At 33.7% G+C, this 27805-nt stretch overlaps 1 protein-coding gene across 3 annotated transcripts in view; it reads left to right on the plus strand.

The window, feature by feature from the left end:
- Window positions 1-27805, plus strand: part of LOC118192455 (uncharacterized) — a 178961-nt gene that overhangs the window by 71566 nt on the left and 79590 nt on the right. For 2 of the 3 annotated variants that reach the window (XM_035363430.2, XM_035363429.2), the window contains exon 2: window positions 2137-2219. The gene's annotated coding sequence lies outside the window, so the exon portion shown is untranslated. Of the gene's footprint in view, window positions 1-2136; window positions 2220-11473; window positions 11542-27805 lie in introns of those variants that run through there. The other variant, XM_085826010.1, reaches the window with a different exon arrangement.

Below are 27805 nucleotides of genomic sequence, written 5' to 3' on the forward strand. Positions count from 1 at the left end.
TGAAAAAACTTACAATCCTTCAATGTAATAACCTGCCAAATTTATCGCTTTCGGGCAGATTACTTTAAGGCTTTAGTACGTCATCAGCACATCTATTTCTGTCCATATCTCGCAACGACGGCCCTATAGGATGGCCTCTTCTCTTTTGTAATCGATCTCTGAAAGTAGTGACTTTTCTTTCCGTTTCATTTTGATGAGAGGTAGTCACATGGACACATATCGGGCAATCATGGAAGGAGTTCCAGTTCCCCTTCATTGCCACCGTCGCAAGAGATCCGTGAGAGCGTCTGCATTATGACAGCCTCGGTTCTCATGCAAGATGGGTGATGGAGCTCGTTGCCAAGATGCTCGTGGCAAGATTGAGCTTGGTGCCAGACACATCAGCTTTGTCCTGCGTCCTGGAGAAAGTGATGATACTTATTAGTGACAAAAACCAATCATCCTTCGCGACAATGCGCGATGTCAATAAAGCGAGCGTTTTCACGTACCGCTGCAATGAGAGTAACAGGAGGTACTGGAACACTCACCATACTTGCCCGATATGAGTCCATGTGAGTATCCATCTTCTCCAAAATGAAACAGCCTCTGCGAAAAATCTGTTACAACAGTAAGGAGGTTATCTGCCTTCAGATGCGATCAGCAACAGTAAAGCCTCTCCTCTAAAAAATTTTAAAAAGTACATGTTACAATAATATGCGGATGTGAAGAAATTTTTTTATTTAAAACATTTTGACGTTTGGCACATAAAAGTAGCGAATACTCTATCAAGGGTATCGAAAGATGTATACAATTTTAAAGGTACCGTAAGGTATTTTTCATTTTTTAAGCATAGCATTTTTGCTAAAATCTATATTTTTGTAATTCAGCAGCTTAGAATTTTATAAACAAATTCAGAATCAAAATCGCTGTTGTTAGTTACCGAAAAATAACCAAGATGTGATTTTTGCGTAAATGTCACTAAACTATACAAATTTCTATTATTCATACGAAATGCAAATAACTATACAAATTGCACTATGAATGTTTCTTTCATGCGAAAGTATCCCGTTTTTCGATTTGTATGGAACAGTCGTGTGTCGAAATACTATCAGAGCACTGTCAAGCGAGCTTCTGAATGTAAACAAAGAACACCCCATCTGGTGACCGTAGCTTCAAAGCAGTGCCTCCATGGTGGGCATTTGGCCAAAGCGGTTGTCATTTTATTATGAGAGCATCTAATAGATGGACCACCGTCGCCTCTTACGAGAAGGGCACAGACAATTTACGTCCAAGCCTTCCTTCTCCGGGATTCGAACCCGGGACTTTCACTACGGTAATCAGAATGACTAAACACTTTCCCGTCAGGGTGACATATTTTTCTCAAAATACTATAAGTTAAATATTTACAGGGACATTTAAATTTGAGCTTTTTCAATAATATAAAAACATGTAAAAGTTATTTTTAAATTCGATGAGACCAGTGCGTAATATTTTGATTCAGATTTTCAGCAGCGAATGGGTCCATTTTTAGGGATCCAAATTTAGGAACAAATTTATCCACAAAGTCGAATTATAACGTATTAATAAAAATAGCACTTAACTGGTAGATATTCGCTAAAAGTCAGGAAAACTGATTAAGTATTTTTAATATTTTAATGCCCCTTAACTTGCTATTTTACTTGAAAGTTTCGGAAAATTCTAAAGAGAAATTTAGGCTCTCTGAAAGTATGAAAAACAGAAGAGACACATTTTTAGATTCTTTAAAATTTATGATTTAAGTGTAAATATTTAAAAGTAGTAGGATGAAATACTACTACTGACTACTGGACTGAAAATAGTAGGATTTTGTCCATAATTAAAAAATTCTCAATATTAATTTTTAATTAATATGGAACACTAATAGCTGTTATAATTTCCATTAAATCACCACTTACAATTCTCATAGTTTTTGAATTACAGAAATGGTAATAAAATCTGGTGTTGACATCAGTAAACTAATAAGATTTCAGTTTGTTTCAGAAGTGTATCGATATCCAACTTAAATCTTATTAGCATAAGATCTGTTATTACTGGTTTTAATCTGTCATTATGCATTGCAATTAATTCGCATATTTTTCTTCATGTTTATTTTTATTTTACTATTTGTTTTTCTTACAGGAGGCACATTTTTGATTTTATAATAATTGGAGATTTCATCGTAAACTTTTAGCAAGCCTAATATATAACTGTGGTTCTAACAGGTGAGTGAATATATATTTTCTTTAAAATTAAAGTTTTATTTTAAATAATAAGAATTCCTTGAATGATTTAAAAGCAAATGTAAGATTATTTTTGTTTACATAATATTTTAAGCATTAAATGAATCAAAAAGTTAATAATAATCTAATTTATAAGAGTAGTAATTGTAATGCTAAATGTTTGAGAGAATTTAGAAACTCAAAAAAGAAACTCAATTTCCCATTTTTTACGATTTCCATAATATATTATAAATTCTCTGAAGCATCTCAAAATTAATTGAATCTACGAAATATATATCTAATGGTTGCTTGTTTATTTAGTAATAATTTACTTTCAGATATGCTGACAAAGTAAATTTTGAATTTCTGTTTCTAATACATATATACACGTTGCCAATGCTTTCAGAAAGAGTTCCTTAGGAGAATATACTTCTATTTCAACTGTTTATATTTTGAATTCTCTTAAAATGTTTTCATTAAAATTCTTTCCAATATTGACATTTTATAAGGTGTTTTCTCCCTCATTTCTGCATGCCTTCGTGGTGTTACGGTAGCACACTCGGAACGTATCCGAGAGGTCCAGGTCCGAGTCCCGGTGAGGGCATTGCTCATTTTTCGTGTTTCCCCCTTCAGAAATCCCATTGACTCTACAATATAACTCTATGCATTAGATTAATGAAAGTAAATTAGACAATAATAATAAAAAAATTAGTGTTATAACAGTTTTCTGGGGATATTTCAAACAAGTTTATATTCTACATTTTTAATATTATTCATAAAGATAATATACTATGTTTTAAATATAATGAAAATAATACGTACAAATAATTAAATAAATAGTTAAGATCAGTTAGTTGTGTTTTTTATATTTTAGTAACGAAAGTGGAGATTGTCATAATGTTTATCATCCGCCCTGCAGTCTCCTTTCTTTTCTTTTTGTCTCAAGGTATCAAAAGAATATAAAATTACCGAATGGGTGTTTATAGATAATAATGAAACTTCTACATGGTATCCGCTGTTCGGACGGTGACATTAATAATAATAATAAATTAACAATAATAAATTAGTGTTAATAACATGTTGTGGTGATATATCAAATGGTTATTGAAAATAATTTTAAATTCTACATTTTTAATGTTACTTATAAAGATAATAAATATTTTTAACTGTGTTTTAACTATAATAAAAATTACATTTATAAATAACTAAATTTATAATTAAAATTACTTTATTATATTAACAAAGAAAGCCGAGATTGTTATAATGTTATCATCCAAACTGCAGTCTTTTTTCTTTCATTTTTGTTCCAAAGCATGTGAAAATATAAAATTACCGTATTTATATTTATAGACAATAATAAAACTCTTCTACATTGTAGCTGCTGTTCAAATGGTGAAGTTAATAATCTTAGTGCCTTGATAAATATCATTAAGCATACTAATTCACTTCGATGCCCAGATAAACGATGTACTGATATAGTTTGAATGATATTACCAAATATGCCAATGATTCATCCATTTCCGATGCCACAGTTTTAGTTTTAATTTCAGTTCAATAAAAAAACTATTTTGAATGTTTTGATTTAAAAGTATTATTCATGGAAACTTTTTATTTTCTGACTTTTAAATGTATTTTTTATTGATATTTGTATTGCCTAAGGATAGCTTATTTAATTGAAAACAAGTGTTTTAAATTGACTCGCTGTCTCTTTTTCAAAGTGTTTTCAAATGTAATCCATTTAAAGGCACTGATAGTTTAATTTCGCTTATTTTAGTGCTTAAACGAAGCTACTGAAATAAAAATTGCTTATTGTTTTGACAAAATCGCGTTGGAAATTTTTAACAAATTCATTTCTTTTTGGAAGTTAAAAAGGCTTTGTTTATGGCAAAGCAGAGATTAGTTTTTCTTTCCTGTATGACACAGACAGTGTTAATGACGCTTCTGTCAAAATAAATAAATAAAAATAAAGTAAAACTAAACGGCAAACGACAACATCCCCTCACTTGAATTTTGTTTTCGAAATCGCAGTCGCACTTTCTGTCCCTAAAATGTCATGGAACGGAGCAATTTAAGGAATTTATCCCCTGCTAGTATAATTGATAAGTATCGCACAAGATAAACCGCAATTAACCCTCATTATTAACAATTTCCTCTTTTGGCGGCTAAAATAAACAAATAGGAATGTTGTACCTTAACATTTTCCAGTCATTCCTGCTGTGTCTAAACTCTTTGATGCTCTGCGGAAGAACCAGATGCGATCGAAAACTGCTTGCGCAACGTGGTAATGACCTTTATGTTAGAAATCCTTCTTTGCCCTTGGTTTATGGAATCCATCGGAGGTCAGACAATCTTCTTTAAGGGCCCGGAGCGATCCCCCTTTTTCCTAGGTCACTGAAAGTCGGGGTTAAAAGGATAAAAATCAAAAACTGTTTCTAGCGGATGCCTCCGGGACAGAAAAAACGTGACGGTCAAGTGGTTTATGAAATGAAAACGGAATTTTATGCGCTTTTTTTATCTTAATGGCAATTATAATTGGTTCACTTGAGAGATCTTCGCATTGTAGAGCAATTTGTGCTGAGTTGAATTTGTATTGTGGAACATTTAATAGTGAAAATGAGATATTAAAATATGAAAATGTATTTATTTGAATTTATTTAGAAAGATGTACGCACACACGTATAAATTAAAATTGAAATTAGATGTAGATTTCTTAATTTCTACTTCTCTCATGAAACAAATAAGCCGTGATATTCTTAGTATTTTATCTATGGCAATAATCAACGTTAGTCTGAAACGGATGTGTGGTTTAATTTGTGAGTAATGTGATTTTACCTATCTTATCCTATTTTTTTAATTCTTGATAGCAAAGAAACGTTGCTGAGTTGTGGGTAAATTATCTATATTACATTCATTTCTGTAACTGCTCACAGAACAGAAAACTAATCTTTAGACCGTTATCTATGGGCAAATATGTGCCATAGACCATAGTTCGAATACTTAAAATTATCAAGAGGTAAAGCATTTTATTTATTTATTTAATTAAAGGAGAAGTTGTCTTAAAGTATGTTGATTTATTTTATTTTTCATTCATATTTAATAAATCTATTATTTTCATAATTATTAATGAAGCATGGTTAAGTAACTTATCTTGATCGTAACGTAACAAGTTATGAACGAAAACTGTTTTAACATTTCAATTTAATAGCTAATGTATTTTTCTGCTATCAGTGATAGGTAAGGAAATTATTATTTGTTTTAATTTTCGACTATTTTGATATGATACCAAATACGAGATAATCACGTTATATGTAAAGATATCTTGTCTACCTAGAAAATACCTAGTCTATCTCTTGATATCCATCATTTTTAATGTAAAAAAAAGCATGTATTTTGTCTTCGGAATTAATCTTTTGCATGAATGTGTTTGAAAAAATACTAAAAATGATAAATTTATGAAAAAGTACTGTTAAACTTCATGTTACTGAAACGCATTTTCTGTAGTGAAAATGCGTTTCAGTAACATGAAAAAAAAATTTAATTAAAATATTTGTTCGTTATGCTCATTGATACGAGGATTATTTTACGTATCACAAAGAAAGGAAATTAACCGGAAAAATTCTAATGACCCCACAAGTGGCGCCCGAACTAAAATGGTGGTGGATGATAGATAATCCGTCGTTTGGGTCCCTTAATCTCCAACGGATTTACTTAGCTTCTTGGATTCGAAAAAAATTCTAATGTCTCTACAAGGTAAAAATTTCTATCGAGTAAAATCCAATAGCTGTCACCTGTTCTGAAATGTTCGCTTCTTACTGGGCAACCGTAATTGTGCAAAAGTAACAGCTTATAGAATTCCATGATTTTTATTGTGCTTTAGTCAAGTATTTGTGTTAAATTGTTCTAGTAAGTACTTCAGAGCTTTGAAGCAACAGTAACAAAGCGTTTCGATAGCTTGGATTTTTAACTCTTTTGCGTAATGTAAATTATTATTTTTACTGTATAAGGTATTTCTCCCGCCTTGCTAGCCTTCGTGGTATAGTGGTTCTGCACGCTGAGCCGGTATTTCACAGGTCCGTGGTTCGATTCCCGGCAAAGAGTTGCTTATTTTTCCTCTTGCCTACTTACAAATAAATTCCTAATGTCCTTACAGTGGCGCCCGAACTAAGAGGGTGTTGGATGATGATTCTCCTCACCCAGGATTTGGCAATTGGGCCCCCTAGAAACCCCAGTCGCCCTTTAAAAGGGGGAGTACATAAGGTATTTCTCTCTCCTTCCTGGCGTGCCTTCGTGGTGTGGTGGTTTGCATGCTGGGCCGGTATTCCAGAGGTCCGTGGTTCGATTCCTGGCGAAGGCGTTTGCTATTTTTCATCTTTTCGGAGGGCCCACCAGCGGCCGAGCGGTAAAGTCGCTGAACACTGGTAGTTCGGTCCGAGGTTCGAATCCCGCAAACGGGCTGGCTGCATGGGTGTTTTCGTGGTTTTCCCCATGTGTAACGTGTATACGAGCCAGTTTCCCTTAGAAAGTCCTCCACGAAGGCACCCCTCCCCTTAGGCAGATAGCCCTCGTGTGCTTTGCCGTAATTAAATTCATCACATCACATCACATCTTTTCGGCTTTTCCAATGAACCTAATGTCTTTACAACTGGATGAAGTTTTTGTTTTATAGTAAAGTAGTTAATCGTATTTTACTCAAGTGTAAGACAGCCATGCTTCTAAAATGATACTTATAGATGCCATATTGGAGAAATTTTGGAAAAAGTTTTAAATAGTTCACCTGCCATAACTTGAGACAAAGTGAAGTACAAACGTTTCCTTTCACGCTAAATTTCTATGATAAACAATTAATTAGTATTATATAGTTCAATAAATTTCAAGGTGATCGTATAGGACGTTCATATAGTTGAGTATCATTTGCAAAGGATATGAATGCATATATGATAGTTAAGTACATTGTGAGACATTAACGAATAACTCTGAGGGAAAAAAAATCTTTATCGAATATTTTTATGAATAAATTCAGGTTTTGCGTTGTTCAAATTTTAAAAGCATTTTTTAACGCCATGTTATTCTAGTAAGTGCTTCTGCAGAGTTTTGAAGACTTCTATCTTTTTATATACATATAATAAAAAATATTATACCTGTCCTTTTATATACATATATCCTAAAAATATAAAATTAAAAATAATCAAAGATCTCAAAATAATCATTATATACATATAATGCCTTTGATTATTTTTAATTTTATATTTTAGGATATTTCTAATTATTTTTATTATTTTAAATTTTACTTGATGCAAAGTATTGTCATAGGTTAGCAAGTATGGTTACTAAAACACACAGATTTTAAACACGCATAAAAATGCATAAATTATTTGAAAAAATGAAAAAATATATATAAATGTATTACTCTTCAAAATTTGCGAAAACGTTCTAGAATTTCAAAATGAGAAAATCCCTTTCAATGAATTTCATTGCATAATCTATTTTATTCAAGACCTGATGAGAGGTTTCCAGCATTATGATGCGTTTAACGTTTTTATCAGTAAGAATAAGAATAAAAAGGTAATCCTGTATTATTTATCGGTTTTAACCGTAGATTCTTATCGATAACTGAAATTATCTCATCTTTTCTACTGAATGTAAAAATACGTTTGTTTCAATTTTTATTTTGCTGTCAACTTTAACATTTTAGAAGATTTCTATATTTTTCTAAAGCCTTTGTATAGAACTAATATTCATATTTTTAAATACAATAAAAAATTCTGATATGGGCACCACATGACTTCCTTGTACGGCCTGTTAAATTTTACACATTTTTTGCTGCATTTCATTTAAACTTATTTCCTCGAATATTATTAGAGATATATTTCTCATTCAAGTAATCCGTCCTCATACCGTTCTCACTTCGTAGAAAGGCAAAAATGAATAAAAACTCAAAACATCTTTATTAAAAATTGTAAAATACAGAAAAACATAAAACACGAAATACAGTTGAAAGACAATTTTTACAGTTAAAATCATTACTTCTACGCAAAAACAAGATATTAGGCCAGCGGGCAGGAAGACGTATTTTTTGGTGCGCAAAATTGAAAGTTCACTTTTGATTCCACTCGACAAAAAAACATTGAAGTTGTTGCGCAAACTGGCTGAATTCATTATTCTACTAAGAGTTTCAAACCTAAAAAAATGGCGCGGGAGCGTTAGGCTTAGTACCACTTAAATAACTTTTAAATTGTTGATAATTCTAAAACTATTCCATGTAGATTAACTAAAGGCATAAAAACCTTAACCCAATTGCAACCAAAAAGGGAGGCGCACAGGTACATGTTATAGCAGTCCTATGTACAAAATTTCAACGTTCTTAGGCTACTCGTTTTTGAGTTATGAGAGATGCATATATACATACGTATCTACATACAGATTCCACGAAAAAGTCTCTTTTGAATCCATTTTAAATCAGATTTATAATTCGTTTGGAGTACAAAGAGTCTTTTATTCAATTCACAGTACTTTCTTTAGTTTTTTAGAAGGAAGTAAAAAGAAAAGAATCTGCGCTGAAGCAGATAGATAATAATAAATTAATAAAAGCTAAAGGTCGGAACGTAAATTAAATATAAATTTAGTTCCAAAACTACTACTACTCAGAACTACAGATTATAGGAGTCCTATGTTCAAATTTTCAACGTTTCTGAGGCTATTCATTTCCAAATTATGGGAGGTATATATATATATATATATATATACATACATACGTAGAACGTACACGTCACGAATAAAATCCCTCTTCTGGATCCATTTTCAATGCATTTTACAATCCGTTTCGGAAAAAAGGTCCTTTATTCTGTCCTTACGTACAGATGTCACGCAAAAACATTGTTTAAATGGAATCGAGAGCGATCAAAATGGATATTTTCGTTGAAATATGATACCCGAAATTTTTGCGATTTCAATACTTCCTTTACTTCAAGTAAGGAAGTAAAATTTTAACATCAAAACGATCGTTTTTTTTTTTTAATAATGTGGCGGTTAATAATGTGGCGGTTTTTTTAATAATGTGGCGGATAATAATGTGGCGGTTTTTTTAATAATGTGGCGGTTTTCCAAGATTCATATGCAGTTTTTCGCTCCATGCAAACTTTATTTATGATGTCTTATTGTTTAATGTAAACCTTTCCGATTATCGATCAGCATGGAATCAATACACAGAATACTTGATAAATATGCATTGTATTCATATAATAAAGATAGTGAAAAGTAAATGTTGTTGAAACGTCGTAAGTTCTTAAGTGCTTTTACAGTGCTGCATTGCATTAGATCAGTACCTAAATTCTCCGCCGTCGTTTATAAAATGATTTATTCGTCTTTCAGTATTTTACATCAATATTATCTTCTATGATATGTAAAATACTGTAGATGTTATACAAAATTATACTATGCATATTCTACATACATGATTATTCCTGATGTTTTACATATTACTAACACAAGGCATAAAAAAATTGCTACCAAATAGGAGTATTTTATCATAAAAGATAACGGTAAAGTAGCACTTATTTATATATTTTACTCATTCTTATAAAACATCTTTACTAAATGTGAGAAACACCCATGTGAGAAAGAAATTCGTTTTTCCCATATCATGGATTTCGTATCCTGGCAAAATAGAAAATGTTACCGTCTGAAGATGTTTGTTGCAAACCTTGTACGCAGGTGATCTAGCAAAATAAATACATGACCCTGAATAATAAGTCATAGCTGTGCGTGTTTTAATTAGACTTTTTTTTAAATTAAATAACTGTATATGCCTTCATGTGGCATTAATTTGCTATGAAATAGTACGATAATTTTTTTTTTTACCTCCTATTATTTGAGTCATTTTGTAAATTCAGTTTAAATATAAGATTTTATGTTCTGTTTCTTTAATTTCCACGAGATTAATGCTTCAACTGCTTAACTTAAAACTGTTTCAAGTACTAAACTGAAGCTGTATATTTTGATCAAATTGTAGTTTCTTTCTAAGCTTATAATTTTTAATACTATTAGGAATTATATATGTATGTACGTAAATAATTTTAGCGAAATAATGTGTGAAACTTTAGTATCTTTAGTATTATATAACATAAAATGTTAGAAAAAGGGGAAACTCTGCAGGAAAAATAAGAATACAGGGGTAAATCTATTTAACATCGATGTAAATGACTATCTCGCTAAATTGGCGAGTATCTCCAAGTTGGCGATTGTTTTCACGACTAATTTTGTCACCAAATTTGATGAGAAATCGCCAAAAGTCGCCAAGCAAGTCGACCATATGGCAAATTTTTGGTCCGGTCCTTGTATAACTGCAGTTGATACTGTAATTGATCCTTAGATGTAAGTGCATCGGCCCGTATATGTAACTAACCGTATTTTAATTCCACTAATTTTGAGAAATGGAAAGTACTAGAGATTTCTCAGTCGGCGAACAACTTTATAAGCCTGGAACAGAGCATCAGTTTTTATTATAGAGCTGACTTCGGAGCATTGAAAGATCTCCGTGAAAGCTTCGCCTTTTAGATGAGCTTTGCATTACGTTGTGTTCAACTCTATTAGTAATTGAAAGTGGTTACTGTACAGAAGAACAGTACGAATACTTTGGGGAAAATAAATTCTGTTACGTTATTATCGGTTCTGTGGGCATTCAATCTATTACGAATTCGTACGCACGCAGGAATGCTTTTAAAACTTTAATACACTTCCGATTTTTGGAATTCTGCTATCAGACTGCATTAAGGAAGAAGAAATAAAGTGGGAGGGGGAGGTTTGCTTTAAGAGTATGCGGTTGAAATTATATAAATAAATAAAAGTTTGTAATGCTAATCATTTAAAAATATCCGTTGAAACATGAAACTGCGCAATTTAAGCTCGCGTTGCTTAAGAATAAAATGTAACAAAATTCGGAGGGGGGGAAAACAGGTACTAAAAAAGTGAATAGAGTCGAAAGTAGCAATTAAAATTAAATAAAAAAATACGCATGTCCATCCTCCGATCTAAAAATACCTGGTCCATGCCTCGCTCCAGTTGAGAGGAAAAGCGACACCGACAAAAACAAAACTAATTTCGTCGTTGCCATGGTTACCTGCGTCCGTCTCTTTCTGGCGAGTCGAGTCGCTAAGCAACACCAATGTGCCCTCAGGTGTGAAGATGCGTGACGCGAATTTACTCACTCAAATCCCAGATCCTATACGATTTTTTTTTTTTTTTTTTTTTTTTTTTTTTAGGGTGAACGTGGTGTTGTGGGTGTCGTATTGCTGTTGGATATGACGCCGTAATTGAAAGTGATATTTCGGTACGTGAGTTGTTTTTCTTTTTCTCTTCTATCTCATTTTCATTTTTTAATGTATCATTAATTAGGAGACGATGTACTATTCATGGCAGCCGTTATGGTTAAAGAGTTAATTTAAACAGGACGATAATTAATATTTTATGAAGCTGATTCATTGTTATGTGATCCATGGATCGCGCTGTTTGTTTTTTTTATATTGTTTTGATTTCATTATTATCGAAGAGCATGCGAATAACTTCTCCCTCCTTTTTTTCCCTCTTAGTAAAATTCCGTTCAAATAATTTTTCTGCCAGTCGTTAATAAGAAATTTTTGAAAAACTATTTATTTTATGAAATTTCATTCATTTTGTCATTTTTTACATTAAATGTAATATTCCTGAATGTAAATTTTATTGTAATTCTGTTGCGTGGGTATTCTCTTGCCATTAGTGTCTGCAGCAAATCAAATCACTAATAATCTTGATTTTTTTTCGAAAATTCTGTGTTTAACAATTAGCTTTCAGAAAATTATCGAAAATAAAGCACAGAAACTTGTGAGCTCTATTTTATGAAATTTTTAGTTTATTTTGGACAGCAATAAAACATAGAAGCTGAGAATAAAAGTTATGAAATGTGTCGATTTATTTTTCCTAACTTTTTTAATTAATAAAATTTCAAATTTGTTTTCACTAAAAACTAATTCAGCATTGAATTTTATTTATCCAATGTTGAGTGTTAACCAGTATTTATCCAGTTGTTCGTTTTAAAGTACATCGAATTTATGGTAGTTTATCAAATATTTCAGGTAATCTACGACTTTAAAAGCCTGACTGTAAAACGATACTTTTGAAAGTTTTTTCAAAAATCAAACTCGTTTTAAATGCGCTGCCTACTATTGAACAAAATATTAATGATCATTAATTTAATTTAATTATAAAAGCGAATATATATAATTAGTTTTTTACCATTTATATCATGTAACTGTTGTTTTTCAGAACACCTTTAAATTTTAATTTCATATATGTGTTGTTTGCAATTTTGTACGCCACCAAGAAGCTCTAAATATAATTACTTAACTACTAAGTAAATTGTTTAAAGTAATAAAGCTTATAGCATAATACACAATGAAGTCGTTACGTTATAAGATAATAAGTATTAAGAAATAAACTCTGCTTTTCATTCTCGATGCTATTATAACCAATTTTCTTCTTTTCATTAATCGTAAGCCTTGGACATCTGGTCGATTAATTTGGTGCTTCTCGATTTACACTACAGTTTCCATGATGTTAACGTATACTAAACCTCACCAATAGTCGCGTAGATAAAGACGCCATATATTAGTAGTTCTATATTCACCATATATTAAACTCCGTTTCTGTTCCTGACGAATTGGCTGGCTGTATGAAGGTTTTCTCCATACATAACGCGAATACAAATCAGTTTTCCTTAGAAAGTTCTCCACACTGGCATCTTGCCTAAGGCGCATAACTTTGTTATAATAAACTAATTAACCGAATGCCCCATCGGGAAAAAAAAGTGCTATGTCATAGCTATCAAACTAGCAAAATTTCATTTATTTCTTTGAACGCAGGATTCAATTGCGGTACAATGCAATTTGGTACAGCCTGTTGTCAAATGGAAAATATTGATTTAATTAACAAGTGTATTGGAAATACGTAAACAGGAAATACGTGACAGGTGACGGAGGACGGGGACGCCTGGTGTTTAACAGAGGTAAACAGGCATATGTCCCGCGCCCTCCCCTATCTACCGGGGGTTTATTGAGATCTTAAAAGATTTATTACATTGCCATACAGGGGCAGATGAGAGATACATTGGCTATTTATATTGTATTACAGATTTTAGGTTTGCAAGGTATACGTTACATAACATACTGGTTACTCATTTAAGAAAAAGAAAAAAAAAAGAAAAAGAAAGTTATACAAGGATCAGAAAAACATCGCCAAATGAACAGTATGTATAGCGACTTTTGCCGATTTCTCGCCAAATTTGGCAATAAAAATTAGTCGCCAAAACCATCGTTAGTTGGTGATACCTCGCCAATTTATCGTGATAGCTTTTTAACTCGCTATCAAATAGACTTACCCCTGTAATCTTATTTTTCCGGCAGAGCTTCGTCTCTTTCAAGCATTTTGTGCTACTCCCTTGAAAAGCCTGGTTGAGGGTCCGATTGGGTTAATTTACCATTTTCCGCTTTGTAATTATTGTAACTTTTGTAATTTAGCAATTTATGTTTTTATTATAATTTTTGCACTTTATGTTTTAATTATTTTTTAATTTTATTTTTTATTTTTATTTTGTTTTAACTTGTTCCGTCAATCTATTTTTATATGTATTAACTTTTCACATATCACAACGGTCAGATTAGTTTTTTCGTGCATTCACATGTTTTCCAACATTGATTTTAAACAGTTTTATTTCGCGTGTAAGCAGTTTTTTCTTCTTTTTTCTTCTTTCTTCTTCTTCTTTTTTTTTTTTTTTTTTAATCATTTTTTTAAAAAACTTCTTCTATGTTAATATTTTAGTAATACTGCGTTGAACTAATTCGTGGAGCGACAGCTCCTGGTAACTTTATAGAGGGCTCGCTGCAATATTTCTACCTATTATTTCATATTTTTGCAGCATTTTGCGCAAAAAAAAATTTAAGACCAAATATAGGTCTTACGTTTCATTACTTGTTAGCTTTTCAATTTCTGTTTCGATTACACAAAAAATAGTGCAATTTCAGTAAAATTATTTACATATATACAAAATTCGTAACAATATGAATATGGCCATCCCAGAGGGTATGAGGTTAACGATTTGGTTTATTTGATTATGGCAAAGCATGAAGACGAAGCAAAAACCTATGAAGAAGTAAAACAGGTTCTAAAGTGAGAAAACTCAGCAGGGTAAATAATGTTGCCTAAAAATTATACCCATATTATTATTTTTTCTTTACATTCTTTTCAAATAAACTTTTAATAATGCATTTTACAGCTTGACAGAAACATATAGTCTTTAAATCTATAACATACGCACACATAGGGGATTACCTGAAAAACTTCTTGTACAATTGTAGTAACAAGCAAACAATTGTAGTAAAAAGCAAATCATTCGTAATATAAATAACCACGTATCTATTTCATTTTAAAAAATAGTTTGTTTTCAGATTCTTGTTTATTTCTGTTTTGAAAGTAAGCAAACTCTGCTTACTTTAAAAACAAATCATAAATAGATATCTTATATACAATACAAGATTTATGCTTTTTCTGACTAAAGAATTATTAAAGTAGGATGTAATTGCTTTCAAATAAGTAAGTCAAAATATCATTCAGTTCTGTATCATTCTGTTCCGGGGAGGGCATTCATTTCTATTAAATAACTAGGCAGAGCAGCATACTATTAACATAAAATTTTCTGTTCAAAAGGAGAGCAGCTTATTTTATTTCATTGATTCTGCCAATACATAATAATTTTTCAGTTATGTTTCTACAATCGAAAGAACTAATGACAATGTTGATATCGAAATAAAATAATTACTGATGCTGGATTAACGCAAAGATTAATTAATCTCTGTGATTTAGAAGTTTACTTAAAAAATTGTCTTTAATTTATTTTTCATTTTTGTAAAATAATAAATTTGCAAAATTTCTTTTTTTTTAAGAAATATAACTTACCCTTTTTTAAAAGTAATATGCATTACAGTTTTCTGATTCGTAATGTCACATGCACTCGAGCATTTTTCATAAAAATGTTTCGTCTAAAAAAAAAAAAAAATTGCGTCGGTTTCAGATTTTGCAACTCGTTAGCGCTTGATATACGCATCGAAGGAGAAGCAAGTTTCCAACTCGAACTGGTGTATTTGATTATGGTAAAGCACTTGAGAGCTATCTGCCTAACGGAGGCGATGCCTTCGGGCAGTACTTTCTAAGACGTACTGGCTCGTATACACATTGCACATGGGAAAAACCACGAAAACGTACATGCGAATAGCCCGTTTGTCGGGATTCGAATCGAGGACCGAACTATCAGTGTTCGCCAATTTTACCGCTTGGCGGTTTGTGCGCCGCAGTTATAAAAAATTTAAAAAGATAATTTAAAAATCTTATGTCATATTTAATTACTACACTATGGAAACTACGTTCCATAACGCGTAGAAGATAAATCACAGAATATTATGTTTAATGTAAAGACAACACTTGCCGTGTCAACGTAGTTAATGTACTGTCAAAGCAACGCGATGCGACGTGGCATAACGTCAAATCACGTAATGTAATAGCCAACGTATTTGGAAAAAAATGTCTAAATTCAAAAATATTCATATGTAACTATATTATTATGCTATTGTAAATATCTGTACTTATAACTGGTTAAATTTAGAAAAAAGCTATTCATTATTGCCTTAAAAATATTCAAAATTTTTTCGAATCATTTGCTTGGAAGATTGAGGTATATTCATTCTATTATTTATGTCTCTTTGCTTTGAGTTAGCATTTCATTAAGCATATAGAAAATTAATATCCGTTCCTTGATAAAAAATTTTAACAATACTCTCTGAGAAGTGGTTGTCAGCGGGAAAACAGCAGATAATGAACGTGCAATTTCCAAGAAGCTTTTAGTGTCACAAAAAAGCGTTTAAAAAATGAACGAAAAGATCTTTCTTTTTCAAAGTGGCATTGATTAAAATTTCATAAATTGATAATGTAAAATGTAATCTAATTTGAAAATGAAAACCTTCTTAAAGGCGAAACTGCAAGCCAGTTTCCTCTTTCAAATTTTTAATTACAATTAAAAGCTGGGTTCACTCGCATACAATATTGAAACTAAAGTTTTTGTCATATTCTGCTTTTACAAAATTAAATGTTTTCTGTACTACTTCTTCACTAAAACACCAGTTTCCTCTTCCAAATTTTTAATTACAATTAAAAGCTGGGTTCACTCGCACACAATATTGAAACTAAAGTTTTTGTCATATTCTGCTTTTACAAAATTAACAATTTTTTGTACTACTTCCTCACTAAAACATCTATGGTTTCCATATAAAGTATTTTATAAGAATGAATAGCCTGTTAATTCATGGAACAGTTCGTGGCGTTAAATTTCATCAAGGAGTATAAATGCTGTTACTACCTATAAACACAGTATTCCAGTGTAATTTTTCAGAGAATGTTTATAAACATTTTGATTACAATAAATCATTCCACCAGGAATGGAACTCGACAAGAAATTCTGCATTTATTGTTGTCAACCATTTGTCCGCTCGTTAGTTTACAATGCAAGGTTAAAGTAAGTACTATAAATTTTAAAATATATAACAATATTAATCAATAAAATGTATTTTCTTGTAATAGGGAAATATTTTGCGTTCATACTTAAATTCAGCACAGCTGCGGCCATAACAGTTGAAAGAAACCTTTTCTGTACATGATACTATGGTTTTTCCTTTTATTTTAATTAGTTGTTATTTTTATTTTTACTCCAAAATTTTACCAAAAATTTTAATTCAAAATTTAATCTTTTGCACTCTCGGTCACCACTTGATTTGATGCGGTAACTCGAGAGGTGACTGTCAGTTACCACTTGGTTTGATGCGATAATTCGAACGGTAACAATGTTCATTTTGGTTTGTTTTGGGCAATATCGCATCGTGAGTGCATTCAAAGATGCAAACGTGTAGAACAATTGCCAATCTTTAATCTTAAATATGTTTTTAGATTTATTGTTATATATGCGTTAAAAAACATTTTCAAAGTAACGGAGCCCAGTAAACATCTGGAATATGATGAAGAATTAGTTCAAGATAAGAGGAGTTCAATGTTTCATTAATGAAGAACGAAATTATGTTATGCATAGACCACTTGACGACAAGCAGAGATAAGGAGAGCGATGAAGTAAGAGGTGTGAGAAGACGAAAAATCAGGGTAATGGGTAGTGAATGTGAAAAGTGACGAAAATTTCAGATTGGATAACATGCACAAAATCCGGAGAAGTACCGCAAAGAATACCATTGATCCGTCGTTAGAGCTGCAGTCTTGCAAGTACACTCTTTTGCAAAAACCTCGAAGCACCAAGAAGGAGTTTTGCGATCGTGACAAAATTTGGTATGCAAAAACATTTTGCTCGAACATGAAAATGATCAAGTTTTCAAGGCAAATGAACCGGAATTGCAATCATAGTGCGTATTTCTAATGCGCAATTCGCAAAGTATAAAACCAGTAACAGAGACGGAAAAGTTATCTTTTTTTGTTGCTGCCATTGCAATTCCGTAAAAAAGCAACTAAAGATGCCATTACGACGATATCGAAGACCTTACAGGCAGCTAAACGATTCGAACGTGGTCGCATTGTAGGGTTACGTGACGCTGGGTGGTCATACGAGCAATAGGCCCCCACCTGCAGCGTACAGACACTGCTGTGCAAAGATGTTGGCAGCAATGGTTTCTACAAGGAAACTGCTGACGAAATGAAAGCTCTGGAAGGCCAAGCAGACTAGGATGATTGCGAAGCAAGATAGGATGATTGTTCGCCAGGCCCGAACCACCCCAACAGTACTGTAGACTATTCAACGCACTACAGCCACGTCTGTACCTCCCGTGGTACCGTCCACCATCTCACGGCGCTTGTTCTGAGGGCAGGTTACGCTCACAGAGGCTTTTAAGACGTTTGCCTTTGACCCCACAACATCGTCGGAGTCGTCTGGAGGGGTGTCGCAGTTGTTGATCATGCTGCCATCAGACTGGCATCCTACAGTTCAGGGATGAATCCCGCTTCACTCTTGAAGCAGATGACCACTGTGTTCGTGTCTGGAGAGGACGGAGCTAGCGTTCCCAATCAGCCTTTGTTTTACAAAGGCATACAGCCATAACACCTGGTGTGATGGTGTGGGGCACTACTTCTTATGACAGCAGATCATCTTTAGTCATCTTCCGTATATCTTTAACAGCTCAACGATATGTTGATACCGTCCTGCGGCCGGTTGCATTACCCTTCATGGGACGTCATCCTGGGGCCATTTTCCGAGAAGATTATGCCAGGCCACATACCGCTCGCATATCTCTGGACTTTCTCCGTGGAGTTGATACTCTTCCTTGGTCAGCAATGTCATCAGATCTTTCAGCAATCGAGCATGTCTGGGGCATAGTAGGCGCTCAGATTCGGGCACCACAAAATATCGCAGATCTGGAGCGACAACTGATGAATGCCTGGCAGAATGTGTCGCAGAATGACATTAGGAACTTTTACCACTCCTTACCTCGACGAATTCAAGCATGCATTGCCGCCAGGGTTGGTTCAACTACTAATTTTTTACATTCAATGGTGATTGTAAGCCGTGAACAGATGCTATGACCTTGATTTGTAATCATTTTATTATCAGTGTATGAGCTATACACATATTCAATTTCATCAAAAACAACCACTTCCTTCATAAAGCTTCGATTTTTTTTTTTTTTTTTTTTTTTTTTTTTTTTTTTTTTTTTTTTTTTTTTTTTCCAAAAGAGTGTATATTCAGACGTAAAGGAACCATTAGATATCTTTGAAAACTGTGTGAAATCATTTTAAGTTAGCTGTAATAAATTAATTCGTCAAATATGCGCAAAATCGTCTCGAGCTGCAGGTTCGCCCGAAGGATTAATATTAAAACACACCATAAATAAAGGTACTTATAAAATGAATCCAAACTAAATGTCGTTTTATAAAATTAAGATTGGAAAGGGAAAATATTTTATAAACAGTTCGTTATGTTCTGTATAATCTAATACAGGGGTTCCCAACCGTATGCTTACGGACATCATGGTGCCCGCCGATCGTTTAACGTGTGCCCGCCGCTGTGCGATCTCAATAAAATTGTTTTAGCTTTCAATAAAATTCTATGTGCAAGTTTTCTCATTTTTAATGAAATAGAAATTGCTTTTTTACGGGCATGTATTATTAACTCTATCCAACTATAAATTCGCCTTGAAAAAGTAAATGGTGTCCGCCGTCCAACAGATATTCTAGAATGTGCGCTTAGGAACGAAAAGGTTGAAGATCCCTGATCTAATAAATGATTCTAAGGGCGTTCGAAGGTGCTTGGAATCATAATGGCGTAATGTAATGGGTATTATGAATAAGAATCCAATGCCAATCGTTCATGGCACTCTGCAACTTTACCTTCACTTGTTTCAAAATAAATAAGCCTTACAACTTAAACAACGTTTCTCCATTAGTTTGCGTGATAATTTATCTTACTGTTCAAGTACATACACCATAAACCCAAAGCATTTCCTGAAAAATACTGTACTCAGTCTGATATAGAGAACTGGCCTTGTTTTCAGTTCTGTGAATGAGATTAAAGTATCTTGATAATTCCGTAATCACAAGCCCGAAGATGCTCACAGAATCAGCGTGAAGCTAAGTAAAACATTGAGAAAGTAATGAATGTCTGGCAGTCTCAGCTGTACAGAAGTGATCCATTGGACCTTGGCCGCAACAGCTGAACTCATGTGAAACATTCTAAAAGTGGGACATAACTGAATGATAGAACGACCTCATGCACAGGCAGATCTACGCACTGCAGGAAAAACAATTCTTCCTGTGTCGTGTTTCAAGGCTCTTTTTGATCTGGGGAAAAGGAAGAATACATTAGTTATGGATTATGGGCATTAAGAATAGTTCGGCTGAGAGGGGAATGAAAATTGCAAAAACACCATATGCCAAACAGAAAGAGTGTAAAGTGATGCCATTATCTCTGGAATAAAACAACATGATTATAGGCGAATGCTTCTTAAAGCTACTAATCATTGTTATTACCGTGTAATATATTCATACAGGCGTTAACAACTGACTTAGATTTGAACATGTGAGTATTTGTAAATACTGTATTTTCAACTGTCCAGGATTGACGTTAAAAACACATATGTAAATTATGAGAAAGCATTGACTAAAAGTTTTTTTCCCAAGGATCTAAATAAGTGTCATGTAAGGTCGTGTCCCAGGTTATGGTGCGCAAAAATATAAAATTCAGGAATGTTTGTCTTGAATGTTTTTTTTTTTTTTTTTTTACATTCATATTCATTATACCACAGTTTTGCGCGTCTTGTCCATTTTTACCTCAAAGGGCGGTTGTTCACAAAAATTAATTAATAAATGTGGCGAATAAAACCGCAAACAAGCAATGATATAAGCATGGAAAAAACTTAGCTGTTTTATTATCAGAAGAAAAATTAACGAAAACATAGCTTCTTAAGTTTCTGATAGTTATATTTGCCCATTTAATTTAGAAGAAAAAAAAAAGGAATGAAGTCCGCGAAATGTAAACCTTTCAGTTTCAGTTCAGAAAAAGATAAAGTAGCAATAAAACGTAATTTCCTTAGGACTAATTTTTACTATTTAGAACAGTATTTTTAACTCATTTTTAAACTATATCGTCATGCATAATTTTAGACAATATTGTTTGTTGATAGATTCATTTATTTCCTGAATTCATCAAATTGATAAAGTGCTTTCACATACCAATGGTCTAAAATGAACGAAAAAAAATAAGGAGGAGATATAACTAGCCCTAACTAGTCTTTAATAATAATTAAATTTTAAAAAAATTTTTCAGTTTTGATTATTGAACCTTCACGCTCAACTGCAACAAATACATGCAATGCGCCGACTGCAGAGACTGTAGTATAAAATAATACTATTACAACTTTACCAGCAGTATTTTAACTTTTACTCTACTTAAATCTCTATAACTGTATTTCTCTTTATGCTATAACTCTTTATGCTAATAACTGTATTCCTCTGTATGCTATTATATATCTCTTTATGCTACTTAAATCTTAAAGTAATTCTCTTTTTTTATTTCAGTCTAGTTTCGTTCTCTTTATGCTACTTAAATCTTAAAGTGATTCTGTTTTTTTATTTCAGTCTAGTCTCGTTAATAAAATTAATTTTATGACTTTCTGATTATTTCAATGTATTTCAAACTTAAGATTCAGCCTTCTTGAAAAGAAAATTCTCCGAAATACATACATTAATATCTGTCCTTTTCATCCAGAAGTTTCGAGACACATTTCCAGTTACAAACATTACACGATTCATAGAATTCTCGAGTTCGATAAATAGTACTTATTCTCCCCTCAGAAATCCTCTGATAACGCTTGAAGTATTAAACGCTTAAAAATAAAGGCAGATGAAGCACCGGGAAAATAAATATTTTATAGTCTAAATTCAAAATACCTCCGTATCTATCTATATATGCATCTGTTTTCTCTTTAAGGTTTTCGTTTAATCTGGTTTTATTGCGGCAAAGCACACTAGGGCTATCTGCCTAAGAAGAGGGATGACTTCTTGGAGGATTTTCTAAGGGAAACTGGCTCGTATCCATGCTCTATATCAGTGCTCCGCAACCGGTGTGCCGCGACACACTGGTGTGCCCTGAGTAGGATATAGGTGTGCTGCAATCAAATACATGTATTTGACATTTTGCAATTTTTTATCATGTATTTAATACACAATGACATTTTTTTTTCCTTAATAATGTCTATTTTAAATGTTTTTATATATTTCACTGTTGTGTGGTTGTGCGTGTGATTGTAAGTGTGTGTCAGCATTTGAATTTTTTCGGCACTTCCTTGATAACTCGGAACTCTCTGGTGTGCCACGAAATTCCAGAAAATTTTTTTGTGCGTCGCAGGTGAGAAAAGGTTGCGGAGTTACTGCTCTATATGAGGAAAACAACGAAAACGCCATGCAGCCAACCGATTCGCCTGGAATCGAATACAGGTCGAACTACCAATGTTCAGCGACTTTACCGCTCTGCCCCTGGTAGGCCCCTGTTTTCTTTGGCCTGGAAGCGCAAGCATACTGCAACACATTTTAAACTATTATTTTCATACATATTTAGGTAAAATAGATTTTACAGTTTCCGTGATCAAATACACACACACGCACATATGAAATGCTATTCTTGTACGCCTAAAAGCAGAATAAAAACTGTTGACGAGATTACATAGGTCAGTATTTTGTTCTTAAATTCCTTTTTGAAATTCAACATGGCTATATGACATAAATACGGATATTACACAAACTTATATGGTACATTGCAGAGGCGGGACAAGGGTGAGACAAGTGAGGCACTTGCCTCAAGTGAATCACTAGAAGGAGCGCCAAATTGGCTATACGAATTCGAAAATTACTTTAATTATGTTTTTTAATTTATCATTTATTATTAGGTGAAATAAGCTTCGAGAAAAATTAATAAAACAATAGGAAGAGCTGCAAGAAAACCTGGAAATTAACGCAATGTGCATTTCGATTTCATTTCTTATTTATCAAAAGGAAATTTTTAACGTTTTCATTTGAAAGTTATAAAATAATTGGCTATATTATTTTTCTGAATTTATAAAACTACGATTAAAAAATATTTTAAGAATTATGGTATTTTGATTTAATACATATACTTTTGTTTAATACAAATATAGCTATTTTGATATATAAATATATATAGGGGCGCGCATTTACCTTTTTGTCTCATGTAAAAAAATATCTTGGCACGGCTCTGGTACATTGTGTTCTCTTAATTTGTTTAGCATTCACAGTCAAAAGTCAGTCATTTTAAAAAAGCACTTATTCGTTTGCTAATCATGCGAGCAGAAATGGGGTTAGCACCGGGGGGAGGCTTGGGCTCGAGGTCTAACTTCCATCGAAACTGATTAATTATTACGATATTACTGTATGGTCAGAATAATTGTTGATGATAAAAAGTTACCTGAGAATTAAACAGGACATCTTCGCGCGCATAAAATTTAAAAGGTGTTGATAAGCTGCTACATGATATTACGGCTAAAAGTTAAGTCAAAGCAAATGGGTGTTACACAAGCAAGTAGAACAATTTTAATCTTTGCTTATCGCTATAACGAAAATTCCACAATTATGCTATCAACCAATCTGCTATACTAACCTATTAAATGGAATTCGACTTGTGAACATGTTCTTTTCTCGTCAATCCACGCTCCTTGTTTTGAAAGTAAGTGTAGCAGAGAGCTGATTAACGAGAAAGTCGCATGAGTGGGTCTCACGCATGAGACGACCTTCAGAAAAGCAAAAGGAAGAACAAAGCTTCCATTTTTAGGCATTTGACCTAAAACCATAAGTCATTCATCAGCTCTTAATCGTGAAATAGGAGCTCATACGAACAGAATGTCCGATACCTGGAGGGTAATTGGTTTCTGGAGATAAGGCTTAGCTTCGTTTTATCACGCTTCTCAGTTTCACAGCAGTATTAAATTCTTTTAATCGTGAATTATTCTCGGAAATCGTAACCTTAATACGTTAGAAGCTATTTTAAAATTTTATTCGATGGATCATTATGAAAGTCGAAGAAAAATCTGACCAACTGTAAATTATGGAAATTTCTGTGTTCAGAATAAGAATTTGACCTCGAGTGGAAATCAGAGAATATGCGATTTGTTCTGCAATCATTTTGTTTTTCTGTGCAATGAAACTCTCAAAAAATTGTTTGAATAATCCCCCCCCCCCCCGCAATGGCAAACACTGGCCATTGTAGGCGTTGGCCACTACTAAAGACGGCAGCGGCAGCGGGCGGTGGGCAACTTAGTACGGAGGCATCTAATAGGTGGGCCGAAGGGACAGACAATTTATATCCATGCCCTCAGCGGGTCTCGAACCCGGATCTTCGGTACTGGAGTCACTAACTACTTTCCGATCTGAGCGGTATAATTTAATCTTGTGTGATTAAAAATTAGATTTGCAACCTTTTTATTAACCCCATGCAGTCGAGACGTTTTTCGCTGGGGCGAACCAGCAGCTAGAGACGATTTTCCATACACATAGTGAATTTCTTACAGCTAACTTAAATTGATTTCACACATAATTCAAAGATATTTAATAATTCTTTTATGTCTGAAGATACTTGCGGTACTGCCACTCTTTCATCGGACACAAACGGTGTTCTTTGCGATATTTCTTCGACTTCTGTGCACGTTATCCATTCTGAATTTTCTGTCACTTCTGCGGAATTAGTGTCACTTCTACTATCTATTACCCTGATTCTTCGATTCTGATATCTTCATCGCTGTCTTCATCACTGCTTTCCTCCTGTGTGTCGTAAAGTACTGTATGTATAGACGTAATTTCGTTTTTCATCAACGAAAAATCGAATTCATCTTCACTTTAACTGATTTCTTAATCGTATTCCATACTGGATTACGCAACTCTGAAAATAATATTCCTATCCAGTTCGAACTAACGTCGAAGACGTGTATATATATATATATATAATAAATATAAAAAACGTATTTAAGATTAAAGATTGGCAGTTGTTTTATAAGCATGTATTGTTAAATACACTCATGAAGAGATATTGTCCAAACCTACCTCTACAAATATCGCTTCAAACCGAGTGGTGATTGAGACTCGCCTCTCGAGTGCAAAGACATAACATAATCTTTATACATATACATCTAGTATGAGCTACTGAGAATATCATGATACATCACGAGTTTTTCAAAGATTTGCTAAATAAGACTTGAAACTGGTTTTGTGAACAGATTTCTTAGAGCATAATTTTCACGAAAGTCGCAAAAAAGTCATTTGCTTTAATAGAGTCCACGGAAGTATGTTTTCTCATACACTTGATTGAGGTAATATTTATTCATACAATAATGTTGTTTTAATGTAAATTAGTGTATCTTGTAATAAAAGCAAAACTATTTAAATAATAAGTTAAAACCGAAGTCTTCGATAGTAAGAAAAATAATTCTGTGATAACAGTATGTAGGGATTAAAACAAAATGCAGTTGTCTCATTCAATTATTTGCTACTAATCACAATAAAATAAGGTACTTACGTATTAGCGGAACCACCTTGGCGCACTTTGGCGATTTTTTACAGAACTAAAGGTGATCCGGTGAATTTTCGGTTTGCTACTTAACAGTGGATATGGTTACTTAAAGAGCTGTTTTGCGCATGGTTTCGCAACGCTTAGTCTAAGTTTGGCCATTTAGGAAATTTGGCGATTCCTATTGAAGTGATTGCGATAATACCAAAGTACCTAAAATAACTATATATTGTGCATTTGCATAAACTTATATTGCACAGTCATTTAACAGCAAATTATCGCCCTAACAAAAATGTCATTACTTTTCAAACATTACATTGCACAAAATTATAAGATGAATACATGGAGTTTTCCAAAGGATATTATTTAACTTGCTGATGTGTTTTTTAAATATAATTCTGCATCAAAAATTGTACTTCGTGCAATACTTGTCCCTCTCTTCTTCAATTCACAAAGCGACAGAACGGTAAAGTCGTTAAACACTGGTAGTTTGACCTGGATTCGATTTCAGATAAAAGGGTTGGCTGCATGGGCGTTTTCGTGGTTTTCTTATGTGTAACGTGGATACGAGTCGGTTTCGTTTAGAAAATCTTGTGGGCATTCGGCCCATCAGCGGCCGATCTGTTAAATCACTGAACACTGGTATTTCCGACCTGGGTTCGATTTCAGATGAACTGCTGTATGTGCGTTTTTATGGTTTTCCCATGTGTAACATGCATACAAGCCAGTTTCCCTTGAGTCCTCCAGGAAGGCAACCCTCCCTTAGGATAGCACTTGCGTGCTTTACAATAATCAAATAAACCAAAACTCCCTCCGTCCAGTACTTTATAGCTATAATAGTCATCTTGAAAATAGTAGAACATACTTCCTTAAGTCTGACTGAAATGATTTTAAAGATGTCTATGACGCAATTTCTTAATAAAACTAATCAACTTCAATCCCAGAAAGTACGGCTTGATGAAATACACTGAAGTGCCACTGAATTAGGGATAGACATTGGCTATGCAAATTTTATAGCGCTGCGCGGCATCTGTGCTCTCGTAAGGAAAGTTGTGGTAAATGCACATAAGCTAGTACTATGGTTGTTATTAATCAGTCGTTTCAATCGCCAGTACGGGTAAAGCTTCTGATTTAGACAGCTTCAATCTGGGACAGATAGTAGGCACTCGAAGCATGGGCCATTCAATTTCCAAAATCCTCAGCGGGTTAAGATTTTCAAGGTCGACAATGTCAAAAGTATACCGAGAATCCACGGATGGTGGGAAAAAGAACTAGCCATCGAGCAAATTGCAAAGGGCAATTAACCTAGAACAAGCGTGGTGTAAGACGGCTCAGCCGTATTGTACACAGTCAACGAAGTCAAACATTGGCTCAAATTACCACCCAGCTGAATCAGGGCGACAGTCATATAGTCAGTAAAAGGATCGTGCAACGCTCGCCTCACCATATGGGTTTCGGAAGCCGTAGAAGCACGAGAGTACCTTTGCTGAATGCATGTCATCGAGCTGCACTTCTTGCCTGGGCAAGAGAATGCAGAGAATAGACTCTAGTTCACTTGAAATGAGTAGCAAGGAGTGATGAGTCTCGATTTCGACTAATTAAAACCGATGGGAAGCTGAGAGTATGGCGTCAGACTCATGAAGCCATGAACCCTGTATGGCAGATTGGAACAGTACAAGGCCATGGTGGTTTAATCATGGTCTGGCAGTGTTTGGGATCTTTTGTACTTGTACCAACCTCCCTCAATATGATTCGGTACGTAGAGTTGCTGGGTGATCATCTCCATCCATTTATGTTGTCCTGTCATTTACACGGAAATATAGTATCCCAGAGAGATAACTGCACCTCTCACAGGTCCCGTTTGGCTACTGCCTAGTTGGATAAGCATTCTTCTGACTTCTTTGTCATAAATTGGCTACTTAAAAGCCCTGACTTAAATTCTACTGAGCATCTTTCGGACGCTTTGGAGAAAGGTTTGAAACTCATCACACAACACTAGCGACTCTTCCTAAATTATAGACAGCTCTGTCCGATGTTTGGCAAGCCATTCCCGTATAATGCTTCCAGAAACTTATTGAATCTATGCTTCGTCATTTGGCAGCCATTATAAAGGCCATAGGAGGCTCAACTCGTTATTGACTAGCTATCCCTAATCCAGTGGCTTCAGTGTAGTTGAACATCGATCGCTTGTTATTTCTTGCGATTTTTCAACAATTTATTAACGTCCTAAAATATATCTAAATTTGGAAATTTAGGTCAAAGCATACGTAGTTTCATTTTGTTGAGTCATTAGTATTTTTGAAGTAGGAAACGCGAAAAGTGAACAGTGCCTTCCCCGGGACTCGAACCCTGGACCTCTCGAATACGTGCCAGCTGTGTTAACCGTTACACCACGAAGGCATGCTGGAAGGAGGGAGAAAATACCTTATAGTGTAATAAAAAAGACATATTACTC

Source organism: Stegodyphus dumicola, chromosome 1 (assembly GCF_044657685.1).
Source record: "Stegodyphus dumicola isolate Sdum_Otavi_A_Nest chromosome 1, ASM4465768v1".
Classification (NCBI taxonomy): domain Eukaryota; kingdom Metazoa; phylum Arthropoda; class Arachnida; order Araneae; family Eresidae; genus Stegodyphus; species Stegodyphus dumicola.